The sequence below is a fragment of the Chiloscyllium punctatum genome, chromosome 31, assembly GCF_047496795.1.
Source record: "Chiloscyllium punctatum isolate Juve2018m chromosome 31, sChiPun1.3, whole genome shotgun sequence".
Taxonomy (NCBI): domain Eukaryota; kingdom Metazoa; phylum Chordata; class Chondrichthyes; order Orectolobiformes; family Hemiscylliidae; genus Chiloscyllium; species Chiloscyllium punctatum.
This window is the reverse complement of record NC_092769.1, coordinates 27,070,505-27,084,085: the sequence shown is the minus strand read 5'-3', so window position 1 is coordinate 27,084,085 and position 13,581 is coordinate 27,070,505. Positions and strand designations below refer to the sequence as shown.

Below are 13,581 nucleotides of genomic sequence, written 5' to 3'. Positions count from 1 at the left end.
CAAGGTGGACTCGGTGGATGTGGTGTACCTGGATTTCCAGAAGGCATTCGATAAGTTGCCACATAAAAGGCTGCTGTATGAGGTAAAGATGCATAGCATTATGGGTAATTATCATTGATACAGGATTGGTTAACCAACAAAAAATAAAGAATGGGGATAAAGGGGTGTTTGGATTAGTGTTGGCACTACAACTGTTTGCAATTTACACAAATGTTTTGGAGTTGAGGACCAAGTGTACAGTGTCAGAGTTCACATTTGATACAAAGATGAGGTAGAGCAATGTGTGCAGAGGCCACTAAGTCTGCACAGGGATACAGATCAGTTACGTGAGTGGATCAGGGTCTGGCAGATGGAGTTCAATGTTGGGAAATGTGAGGTCATCTACTTTGGTCGGACTAACAGCAAACTGGATGATGAAATGGTGAAAATGTGCACCATGCTGCTGTGCAGAGGGAGCTGGGTGTCCTTGTGCATGATTCACAGGAAGTTGGTTTGCAGGTGCAGCAGGTAATTAAGGCAGTGAAGGGAATATTGTCCTTCCTTGCTAGAGGGATGGTTATGCTGCAGCTTTACAGGGTGCGCTGAGGCCACACCTGGAGTACTGTGTACAGGTTTGGTCTCCTTACTTCAGGAAGGATGTACTGGCACTGGAAGGAGTACAGAGGAGGGTCACTAGTTTGAGTTGGGAGTTGAGAGGGTTTGCGTATGTGGAGAGATTGAAAAAATTGGTTCTATAGTCATTGTAATTCAGAAGAATGGGAAGTTGGATAGGAAACAATAAAATTATGAAGGGAGTAGATAAGACAGAAGCAGGGAGGCTATTTCCACTGAGGGCAGGTCAAACTACAGAGCATTACCTCAAAATAAGGGGGAGCAGATTTAGGACTGAGTCCAGGAGGAGCTTCTTCAGCTAAAGGGTTGTGAATCTGTAGAATTCCCTGCCGAGTGCAGCAGTTGATGTTATCAACTTGAATACCTTTAAGGCAAAAGGTAGATTTGTGAACAGGAAAGGAATTAAGGGTTATGGTGAGAGAGCAGGAATGTGGAGCTGAGGCCATGGAAAGCTCAGCCCTGATCTTATTGAATGGCAGAGCAGGCTTGATGGGCCAGATGAAAGTTCTTGCCTTGGGCCATCAAAATTAGCCTTTGTCCAATTCAGAACCTTAACTTTTAGATCTGGTATATTATTTTCTGTAACTATTTTAAAACTAGTAGAATTATCAGAGACTCCCAACAGTGTGGAAGCAGGTCATTCGGCCCATCACATTGATACTGACCTGGAGAGCCTCCTAACCTCCCCCTGTAACATTGCATTTCCCAGGGCCAGCCAACCTGTACATCCCTGAACACTGTGGGCAATTCAGCCTGGACAATCCACCCAACCTGCACATCTTTGGACTGTGGGAGGAAACCAGAGCCCCAGGATGAAATCCATGCAGAAAACCCCAATAAGGTGATCATCCCTGAGTGATGCCTCTGTAATTGCTATAATATCCCAGTGCCATGTTCAAAACCATACCCTGAGCTCATCTGCCTTCCCTGTCAGGCCTCTTCTATTGAAGTAAATGCAGTGCAACTGCTCAGTCCGACTTCATTCTGTGCCTTGCCCTTGCCTGCCTTGACTATTTGACTTCTGAACTGTACCAGCCTCAGACATATCTCTTTCCTCACTATCTTCTTGGGTTTACACCCACTCCCTCACTGGTTTAATGTCTCCCGAGTATCACTAGCAAGTCTCCCTGCCTAGGTATTAGATATCTTCCAATTCAGTTGCAATCCATCCTTCTTATGCAGGTCAACTCTACTCCAGAGGAGATCACAATGATCCAAAAAACGTGAATCCTTTTCCCCTGCACCAGCTCCTGAGCCACTCATTGAGCACTTTCTCCTCCTCTGTAACAAGGACATTTTTCAAGATGACACCATTTATTTCCCTACATTCTATATCTCCCATGTACTTCTTCACAGTAAACACTAATGCAAAATACTTGTTTCCTATCTCGCCCATCGCCTGCAGCTCCACACAATGGCTGCCTTGCTGATCTTTGAGGGTCTCTATTTTCTCCCTAGTTAGCCTTTTGTTCCTCATGTATTTACAAAAGCCCTTTGGATTATCCTTAACCCTATTTGCCAAAGCTATCTCACGCCCCTTTTTTGCCTCCTGATTTCCCTCTTAATTATACTCCTACTGCCTTTATACTCAAAAATTTTTTGGATTGGAATAAATGCAAAATATAACATCCTGACAAAACAAACGAGGGCAGGACTGACACTCAATAAAAGTAGGGCCTTGAGTAGTGATATGGGAACAAAGAGACCGAGGGCTTCACATCTTTGAAGTGTGTGTTCCATGTGGACAGGGTGGTTAAGGAGGAGCTTAGCACAATTACCTTCATTGTTCAGACCTTTGAGTCCAGGAGTTGGGACGTTATGTTGAGGATGTACAGGGCGTTGGGGAGGCCTCTTCTGGAATACTCTGTCCATTTCAGGTTGTGCTGTTATAGGAAGGATGTTATTAAATTGGAGCAGGTTCAGAAGAGATTTACCAGCATGTTTCCATGAATGGAGGGATTGTGTTCTAAGGAGAGGCTGGATAGGCTGGGAATTTTTTTCACTGGCGTGCACGAGGTTGAGGGGTGACTTTATTAAGTGTAGATAAGGTGAATAGCCGGGGGTGGGGGTGGGGGGAACGAGGGGGATTCAAAACTGGGGTTCATTCATTTTGAGAAAAAATTAGAAAGATTTGAGAAAAGACATTAGGGTTTTAAAAAAAAAATTATACGTGTGAAATGAACTTCCAGAGGAAGTGGTAGCTGTGAATACAATTACAATATTTAAAAGACCTTCAGATAAGTACATAAATAGGAAATATTTGGATGGATGTGGACCAAGCAGAGGCAGGTACAATTAGGTCAGTTTGGAATTATGGTCGGCATGGACTGGTTGGACCACAGGGTCTGTTTCCTTGCTGTATAACATTAGGACTCTAATCCTCACTAACTCTAAATTCCTCCATCCTCAACTCTCCCGATCACTGTCACTTCATCCAGCCTCACAACTCTTCTTTATTTATATAATTCCTCACCAGCCACAGAACGCTCCCTATCTCATGTCCTCCAGTTTCTCAGATCTCTGCGATATGTGCCTTTCTTTAGTTCCAGCCTTGAGGATGCCCTCATTCACTCCGATTGGTTAGAGGACAAACTGGTACAACCTGGTCCTCCAGTACTGCCCTCTGCCCCCCATTGGCCTGCGCTGACATCAATCATCGGGGCCCATTGTGAGGTGAGTGGTGGGATCCTCCCTCTCTCTGCCCTGGGATGAGCTTCAGCATTCACAGTCAATGGGGCAGTATCACAGAGCACAGGGGCTGGGGCTATTCAGTCCATTTGGGATGTACCCTCTCCCTCTGGAGATGCTGCAAATCTGTTTATGAATAACTGCTGAGTCTGTTTCCAGCTGCGATTCAGACTGTTCCAGATACTCAGAACTTACTGAATAAAAAAATGTTCACATATTCACATTATTTGCCAATTACCTGAAAACAGTTACTAAAATTGTGACATTGTTAACAATTCCCCTCTCTCTGCAGATTAGATATCCTAGAAACAAATTTGCACCTGGTCAAAATCACTGCTTAACCTTCTCAGCTCCAAGGACAATTATCTGTGCTTCTACTGGCTCTCCACAAAAGAGGAACATATCTTATTTTCATTTATTAGTGTCCTAGGGATGTACAGCACAGAAACAGACTTTTGGTCCAATTTATCCATGACAACTAGGAATCCTCAACAAATGGAGCCCCATTTGCCAGCTATTGGTCCGTATCATTAGAATTCTTCCTATTCATGTACCCAATCGGATGCCTTTCAAATGTTGTAATTGTATCAGCCTCCACTACTTTATCTGGCAGCTCATTCCACACATACACCACACCCAGCATGAAAACTTTGCCCCTTAGATCCGTTTTTAATCTTTGCCCTCTCAACTTTAGCCCATGTGATCTTGTTTTGAACCCACCTAACTGGGGGGAAAAGATCCTGGCTGTTCACCTTATCCATGCCCTTCATGACTTTATAAATCTCCATGAAGTCACCTCTCAGTCTTTGACTCTCCAGGGAAATTAACCCTGGCCTATTCACCCTCTCCCTGTGGCCCAAATCCTCCAACCCTAGCAAAGTCTTTGTAAATCTTGTCTGAACTCTTTCAAGATTCACAATATCCTTTCCAGAACAGGGAATTTCGAACTTAAAACATAATTCCTGAAATGGCTTAATCAATGTCCTGTCCAGCCACAATTTGATGTCCCAGCTTCTGTACTCAATGCATTGACCAATAAATATAAGCATACCAAACACCACCTTCACTAGTCTGCCTACCTGCGACTCTACTTTCAAGGAACAATGAACCTGCACTCCATGGTCTCTATGTTCAGCAACATTCCCAAGGACTTTACCATTAAGTGTACAAGTCCTGCTCTGATTTGCCTTTCCAAAATCCAACAGCTTACATTTGTCTAAATTGAACCCAGTCTGCCATTCCTCGCTCCAATGGCCCATCTGGTCAAGATACTGTTGCATTCTGAACTAACCTTCTTCATTGTCCACTACAGCTCCAATTTTGGTGTCTTCTGTAAACCCACTGACCATATCTCATATATTCACATCCAACTCATTTATTTAAGGACCCAATATCTATTCCTGCAGGACAATGCTGCTCACAGGCCTCCAGTCCACAAAGAACCCTCCATCACCACCCTCTGTCTCCTACCTTCAAGCCAGTTTTGTATCCAAATGGCTAGTTCTCCCAACATTTCATGTTATCTAACCTTGCTAACGAGTCTGCTTTGTGGAACATCGTTCAGTGTCCATAAAGACAACGCCCACAGTCTGCCTTCATCAATCATCTTTGTCACATCTTCAAAAAAACTCAATCTAGTTAGAGAGAGAGAATTTCCCACACACAAAACCATGTTAACTAGCCCTAATCAATCCTCGTCTTTCCAAATACATGTAAATCCAGTCCCTCAGAATCCCTTCCAACAACTTACCTACCACTGACGTTAGGTTGACTGTTCTCTTGTTCCCTGGCCTTTCCTTACCACCTTTTTTAAATAATGGCACCCATCTTCCAGCACCTCACCTGTCAAAACAATGATATAAATACCTCAGGGAGGGGCACTGCCAACACCTTCCTAGCTTTCCACAAATTTCTGGGATAACCTGATCAGGTCCCAAGGATTTATCCATTTTGCTACTGTTTAAGACATCCAGTACTTCCTCGTCTGTAATATAGACACTTTTCAAATTATCACTGTTTATTTCTCCAAACTCTCTCGAATAGAATAGCATAGTATTTCTCCCACCTCCTGTTGTTCCATAGATGGCCTTGTTGATCTTTAAGGGGTCCTATTCTCTGTCTGGTTATTATTTTATCCTTAATGTATTTGTAGAATCTCTTTGGATTCTCGTTAAACTATTTCCTAGAGATATTTCAAGTCCCCCTTTTGCTCTCCTGATTACTCTCGAGGATATTCCTGTAAAAACGTGATCCTGTACTCCCAATTCCTCCACCTCTGCCATATCTGCTCCCAGGAGAAGCAATTCCACTCCAGGACATCCCAGAAAGGTTTCCTCTTTCAAGGACCGGATTTCCCTCTTACTTGATCAACAATGCACTCCAACGCATATCCTCCACTTCCTGTACCTCCGCCTTCCCCCCCACCCCTCCAACCACAATAAGAATATAATCCCCCGGTCCTCACCTGCCACCCACTAATCTCCAATAACCTCTGCTATGTCCGCTACCTACAGTCAGACCCCACCACCAGGGATATATCTCCCTCCCCAGCCCTTTCTATCTTCCGCAGAAACCATGGGATCTTTGGTGCTGATGTGCTGCCCCACGGATACCTCAGTCACTCACCCTGCCAAATGGCCTAGTGAGATTATCACTAGATGGATAACCCAGACACCCAGATAACGTTCTGGGGCCCAGGGTTTGGATCCCGTCACGGCACACAGCGGAATGAGAATTCAATAAAAATTTGGAATTAAGAATCTATTAAAGACCACGAATCAATTGTTGATTATTGCAAAAAAAAAAACCTCATCAGATTCGCTAATATCCTTCAGGGAAGGAATCTGCCATCCTTACCTGGTCTGGCCTACATGTGACTCCAGACCCACAGCAATGTGGTTGACTCTTTACTGCCCCTTTGGGCTCAGCCAGTGACACCCTCATCCTGTGAATGAATAACAAAGAAGGTCAAGTCTTGTACACAACCATACTATTCTTACAGATAAGCGATCTCTTAGTAAATTTGCTTTTCAACTCCCTGCTGACTATTGGGGAAGTTGGGGGGGGGGGGGTCAATAGTACCATCCCAATAAGGAGATCTTCCCTTTCTTATTTCTCAGTTCCACCTGTATAACCTGCCTGGATGTACTCCCAGGAATACCCTCTTGAAGCCCAGCTGTAATGCTATCCCTTATCAAAAATACCTCTCCCCCTTCTCTGTTGCCCCCTTTCTATCTTTGCTATAGCATCTATACACTGGAACATTAAGCTGCTGGTCCTATCCATCATTACGTCATGCCTCTGTAATTGCTATAATATCCCAGTGCGATGTTCAAAACCATACCCTGAGCTCCTCTGCCCGACCTATCGGGCCTCCTGCATTGAAATAAATGCAGTGTAACTGCTCATTCTGTGCCTTGCCCTTGTCTGCCTTGACTGTTTGACGTCTGAACTGTACCAGCGTCAGACTGAGCACTTCCCTCACTCTCTCTGAGTTTACCCACATTCCTTCACTGGTTTAATGCCTCCTGAATAGCACTAGCAACTGTTCCCTTCCAGTGCCAGTACAATCCATCCTTCTGATGGAGGTCAATTCTACTCCACAAGAGATTCCAATGATCCAATAATGTGAACTCTTCTATTCCTATGTCATTGATACCAATAAAAACAGCCTCCCCTCAAAATGGTTATTCTCCCCTTTAAGAATATTCTGCTTCCTCTCTGAGGTATTCTTATACAAAAATTACACATTCGAATAATAAAACTTACACTCTTCAGGTCAGCATAAAAGGATTAGATGACACACTGAAGGTTTGGGGAGACCTTTTGAGAGAAGGCGATGATTCAAAGGAGAATTTTTAAGCAGCAAATGGGATTGGTCTGGAACACAATACTCACACACACAATGCGAATATCCAGATCCTGATATACCGAGTAATTCAACCAGAGTTTAGCAGAATATTTACTGAGATCACCATCTGAACGTCCACCTGTAATACAAGTTTATAAAATCTGTCACTATCAGTTCAAGTTAGAAACTCACACCATCCCCTCCTCGTGGCCCAGGATTACTGTACATATTACCTTTGAGGACATCAGGAGTCAACTCAGAGGGAAATCTGTGGGTTTCTAGGAGATTCCAACTTGAGATCTTATGTGACTGAACACATTGGAGAAAATGATCCAAGCGCCAGTGAGATATGGGGAACAAGAATTACTTTCTTTTCTTTCATTCCATGCTGCCGCTCTGCCTCATCAATAAGGCATGGGTGTGAAAGGCTAATGCCTAACGATGGGCAAGTTGTCTCCATCCTGACCAATGGGTAGGAAGATCCTCCCAATCACTCCAAAGCGTATCCCTAAAAAGATAGCAACTCTGCCTGCTTCCCACTGCCCAGTGCTCCCAATAAATGTTTGGAAGAATGGGAAGGGGGGATATCTCCTAGAAAAGGCATAACTGTAAAGGTCTAAGAGGATTATGAAAAGAGAGAGATGCACAGGAGAAGGGGGCAACAAGTTGCCAGATGGGGTGTAACTTGGGAAAATGGGAAGTTGCTCATTTTGGAGGAGATAATAAAAGAACAAAGTACTATTTAAATGGTGGAAACTGTAGAAAGCTGCACAACAAAGGGACCAGGGGTAATTGCTCAGGAAACACAGAAAGCTACCACACAGTTACAAGAGGGAATCAGGAAGGGGAATTGAATTTTTTTGTTTCAAAAGTTTTCAGTATTAGAGTTTGGAGTATATACCTGAGAGCACCGTGTGGCAGTGCTGGTGAGACCACCATATCTACAGTAATGAAAGCAGTTTTGGTCCCTTTAGATAAGGAAATGTGTCACTTTATTGGAGGCGTTTCAGGGAAGATTCAATGAGATGATCCCTGGTTTGGAGGGATGATCTTTTAAAGAAAGGGTTAAAAGGTTGGGACTCTACTCACTGGATTTTGGAGAAAGAGAGGTGATCTCATTGAGACAGATGGGATTCTTAAGGGGTTTGACAGGATAAATACAGAGAGGATGTGTCTGAGGGTAAATACTGAGAGGGGAGTCTGAAACCAGATTCTGAGTCACGGAATCAAGGGTTCTGTTTTGGATTCAAGTTTAAGGTGACACAGACGTGGGTAAGGGGTTTCAGTAGCAATGGAGTTGGGGTGAGCAACATTTAAGAGATTGGAGTTCCCGGTGTTGTGATTGTGTGGATGTCTGATCAGAAGGTCACCTTGGGGTCAGATAGAACAGCAATATTGTGAAGAGTGTCGTTCTGCCTCAGAGTTCCCAGTGGGAGGGAGGGGCTCAGCAGAAAGGTAAAGGTAAGGCAATGGGTTTAAACGTGACAATGTTTCATTGGAGGAAATTGCAGCTAATAGAGTAGTGGGAATGTGATAAGCAGTTTGATAACTGAGTAACAGTGGAGTAATGGAGAGGGATAATGGGGAGGGAGAGCTGGGCATCGTCAGTGTACATGTGAAACCTAACACAGTGGTTTTGGATGATATCACCTCCTGGCACTATGTACGTGAGATACAGGAGAGACCAAGGATAGATCGTTGAGGGACACCAAATGCAAGGAATTCAGAAAGGAAAAGGAGAGTGGAGATGGAGCAGGATTTTCAAACAACGGTGAGGTCAAATATTAGTTTTTCACAGAATGGGAGAGAAAGACATAACCAAAAAAGACCAACAGACAGAACAAGGAACAATATCCATGAATTGGCGAAGGGGAGTGATGAGGCGGCAGCGGAGGAAAGAGAGTTGGAAAGTGAGTTTAGCGAGATTAGGGTAAAGGGTCAAGGTGAGCTCTGATAAGGCTTGACAAGAGACTGGAGAAAGATGTAGGTTTAGGACAAAAACCAGGAACACCACGTGAGGCAGTTTGGCTCAGTGGGCTAGTGGGAGGGAGAGAAGGAGCAGATCAGACTATCTCAGTCTTAGTGACAGAGAAACTCCATGTGCTCCTCACTCGTTGCTGGAGGGGAGGATGGAGGAGACAGGACGATGGACAGTGTTTTACAAAGAAACAGAACCAGGGTTTTATCCAGAATATTAAAACAAATGTCTGAAGTCCTGGTTCGAATCCCATCTTGACAGATGGTGGAATCTGAATTCAAGAAAAAAAAAAGTATTAGGAATCTCCTGATCTCCATGAAACCATTGTCATTGGCGAAAAAAAATCCTGCCAACCCGACAGCGGCCCAGCCAGCAACTCACTGTATTAATCACTGCAAAGTCTCAACACAGGAATGAAACTGGATGGACCAGTTGGCAACTAACAAGGCACCAGAAATTACAATCACAGAATCAGCCCTCTCGATGGTGCAACATCCTCCAGACTAACACATGGTTTTTGGTGCCAAAATGTGGAGAACTGTCTCAGACTAGTCAAGGAACAGCCTGACATAGTCATACTCACGGAATCATCCCTTACAAACAATGACCAGAAACCACCATCACCATCCCTAGATAGAGAGTGTGGTGCTGGAAAAGCACAACAGTCAGTCAGCATCCGAGGAGCAGGAGAATCGACGTTTCGAGACTAAGCCCTTCATCACCCTGACCTGTTGTGCTTTTCCAGCACCAGACTCTTGACTCTGATCTCCAGTCTTCACTTTCTCCTGAAATCTCTGGATATGTCCTGTCCCACCGGCAGGACAGACCAGGCAGAGGTGGTGGCACAGTGGTGTACAGACAGGGAGGATTTGCCCTGGGAGTACACAGCAATGGCTCCGGAGACCAGGAAGTCTCATGGCTCCTGCTGATTACCACGTCCCGCCCTCTCTTGGCTGATCAATCACTTCTCCTTCATGTTGAACAACATTTGGAGGAAGCACTGAGGCAATAAAATGGTGTCAAACGTACTCTAGGTACAGGATTTCAATGTCCACAATCGAGACTAGCTCTGCAACAGAATTACTGACTGAGCTGGCCAGGTCCTAAAGGATATAGCTGCTCAACTGAGTCTGCAGCGGGTGGTGAGGGAACCAACAAGTGTGTAAAACATACTTGATCTCATTGTTATGAATTGACTAGCTGCAGATACATCTGGCCATGACAGTATCGGTAAGAGCGACCATCACACATTCCTTTTGGCGACACAAGACTTGCCTTAAAGTTGAGAAAAACCTCCATTGTGTTGAGTGACACTATCACCGTTCTAATTGGGACAGACTTTGAAAAGATGTAGGATCTCAAACTGGGTATCTCTGAGGCACTGTGGGACATCAACAGCAGCAGAACTGTACTCCAGCACAATCCGTAATCTCATGGGATTGTAAATCCTGATCTCACCCATCACAATGGACAGGAAAGGAGGGCATGCCATGAGCAGCACCAGGCAGACTTAAAACTGAAGAGCCAACCTGGTGAAATTATCAAACAGTACTACCTGCATATCAAACAGCATCAGCAGCAAGCAACAGAGCTAAGTGATCCTACATCCAATGGAACAGATCGGAGCTCTGCAGTTCTGCCGCACCCAGTTGTGAACGGTGATGGACAATTAAACAACTCACTGGAGGAAGTATCACAGATATCCCCACCCTTACTGATGGAGGGGCCTCACACATCCATGCACCAGATAAGAGAACAGCATTTGCAGCAATCTTCAGCCAGAAGTGCAAAGTGGGATGATCCATCTCAGCCTTCTCCAGTGGTTTCCAACATCACAGATGCGAGTTTTAAGCCAGTTCAATTCAGTTTGAATAACATCAAGAAACGGTTAAGTCGTGCAAAGGCTCCGGGCCCTGCAAATATTCTGGCAATAATACTGATGGCTTGTGCTCCAGAACTTGCCACCCACCAAGCCAAGTACCGCTCCAGCACTGGTATCTACCGACAATGTGGAACATTGCCCAGGGATGTTCAACACAAAACACAGGGCAATCCAACCCAGCCAATTTCCCTCTTTCAGTCTCCACACTCGATCAGCAGTAAAGTGATGGAAGATGTCATCAACAGGGCTACCAAGCAGCAGCTGCTCAGCAACAGCCAGCTGAGTGACACTCATTTTAGGCACCACCAGGGCCACTCAGCTCCACATTGCGTTACTGCCCTGATTCACAATCTGGCAACAAGCTGAACCCTAGAGGTGAGGTGAGGTGAGACAGCCCAGTCCCACTCCAAGACCACTATTTCTAGCTGATTCCACCCTTGTCTCAGCTCATATACTTTCATCCACCTTGTGTTATCTCCAGACTTCATTTTCCAAACACACTCAGGGCCAGCTTCACACATTGAACCTCCCTGTAATCGCAAGAAAGTCTAAATCTCTGCTTGTTGATTCATCAAAAGGCTCCTAATTTTAATCAACAGCATACAGCCATAGAGATGTACAGCAAGGAAACAGACCCTTCGGTCCAACCCGTCCATGCCGACCAGATACCCCAACCCAATTTAGTGTCACCTGCCAGCACCTGGCCAATATCCCTCAATTTAAAATTCTCACACTTGATTTAATTACTGGCTGTGATAATCCCTAGCTCCCTGCACCACACACACTTTGAGACCTCGATAACCTACTTTCTTCGAGACTCCCAACCATTTGTTAATTCATTACTTCACCTGTGTGGCTGTTTCTACAGTTGCTGGAGCAGCATGGTCTGAAATTCGCAGCCAAAACCTCACAGGTCTGCTTTCCACCTTTAAGACATCCCTCAAAACCTGCTTTTTGGCAATGCTTTTGGTTACCTGACCTAATATCTCCATCTCTGGCCTTATATCTAAAGTTCTCAATAGTATTTTTGTGAAATTATAAGCATGATAATAAAAATAAAAACTGTTGTTGATTTGGACATTATCTTCAAATCATCACTGTTGCTGAATGAATAATCTATAATGCCACTTACCCAACCACATTGTGGGAGCACCTTCACTACACAAACTGCAGCTGTACAAGAAAGTCAAACATCACCCTCTCCATAAACAACAGGGCTTTGGAAGGAGAAACACAGTTGATGTTTCAGGGAGTGCAAAATGGATTACAGGGAATGAAAATGGTGCAGAATTTGATAGTCAGAAATAGAAGGAAAATACACTTGCTTATTGGAAAAAAATAATTCTTGACTATCAAAAACATTCAAGAAAAAAGTAATCTGATAATAGAGCAGTACATGGTCAGGGGCTGGGCCGCAGTGAAAAACTCATTAGCAAAGGGTCTATAAAAGTAATAATACAGTAGTAAACAGACCAAAAATACACCCATGGTTCGAGACTGAGGGAGCTGGATCTTGACAAAGTGGTCATGCGGGAGCCCAGAGGTGAATCAGAGCAGTCTTGGCTGCTATGATCCCAATGACTCTATACTAGAGAAAGGCTGCACATGCGCCTGGCTGCACCTTGCCCCCTACAAAGATGGCGGCTCCACACGTGTCCAGTGAATCGTTGTCCCGAATAAAGATGGCGGCGCTCACTCAGGCCCGCAGCCGCGCTAAGGCAATTCCCCGTTTACTGTAAACACGGGACTGGGACGTTCAAATTTGTGTTTTCCGACGTGCACAATTTGTTTGTAAAACCTCTCCGCTCATAGCAACACAGTTTTTCTTCCGTTTCCCTGTTTATTTCTTTCCTTACCGTATCCTTTCTCTCCATAACTTCCCGAGCATTCATTACAGCGACTCCGCTCCGCGCGCGAGGGTGATCACATGGTTTAGTTTAGCTCCGCCCTTCATTCACTTTGATTGGTTGGAGGACCAACCTCCGGCCAGGTCATCCAGCTCCGCCCACCGTCCTTTCATTGGTCTGGTGCTGACATCAATCTCCCGGGGTCGTTTCGTTAGCTAGAGCATGCGCAGTGCGTCCTGCTTTAGCTGATATATTGGGTAATGTGATGGGAGATTCTGGATTAGTGGTGCTGGAAGAGCACAGTAGTTCAGGCAGCATTCCTGGTGAAGGGTTTTTGCCCGAAACGTCGATTTCGAAGCTACTTGGATGCTGCCTGAACTGCTGTGGTCTTCCAGCATCTGCAGTTATTGTTTTTACCGATGTGATGGGAGAGTTTACTGAAGATAAGAATTTCCTTATTGTGAGCTCTGCAGTAGATTTCCTTTATTCATGGAGGGAATTGCATTCCTACTCATGTCTGTATAGCTGTGATTGATGAATCAATGCCATCTGAACTAGAACATCTGAGATCTTTAGCACATTGTATCACGCTCTTCTTTGGAAATAAAAAAAAACATGAAATGGAGCCTCAAGGAATCGGAGTAGGCGTAGGGCATTCATTCCCTTCAGCTTGTTCCCCCATTCCATAAGATCATGGCTAGGCCAACCCAGACCTCAACACCTC

At 44.7% G+C, this 13,581-nt stretch overlaps 1 long non-coding RNA gene across 4 annotated transcripts in view; it reads right to left on the bottom strand.

Annotated features, from left to right (window-relative positions):
• The window catches only part of LOC140456927 (uncharacterized), a 56,966-nt gene extending 43,964 nt beyond the window's left edge, over positions 1 to 13,002 (bottom strand). For 2 of the 4 annotated variants that reach the window (XR_011953212.1, XR_011953213.1), the window contains exons 1-3: positions 12,867 to 13,002; positions 7,198 to 7,289; positions 6,157 to 6,244 (exon numbers count right to left, since the gene is read on the bottom strand). This is a non-coding gene — a long non-coding RNA (uncharacterized lncRNA). Of the gene's footprint in view, positions 1 to 2,390; positions 2,493 to 6,156; positions 6,245 to 7,197; positions 7,290 to 12,142; positions 12,412 to 12,866 lie in introns of those variants that run through there. The other 2 variants (XR_011953214.1, XR_011953215.1) reach the window with 2 other exon arrangements.
• Between the last annotated feature and the right edge of the window lie 579 nt (positions 13,003 to 13,581).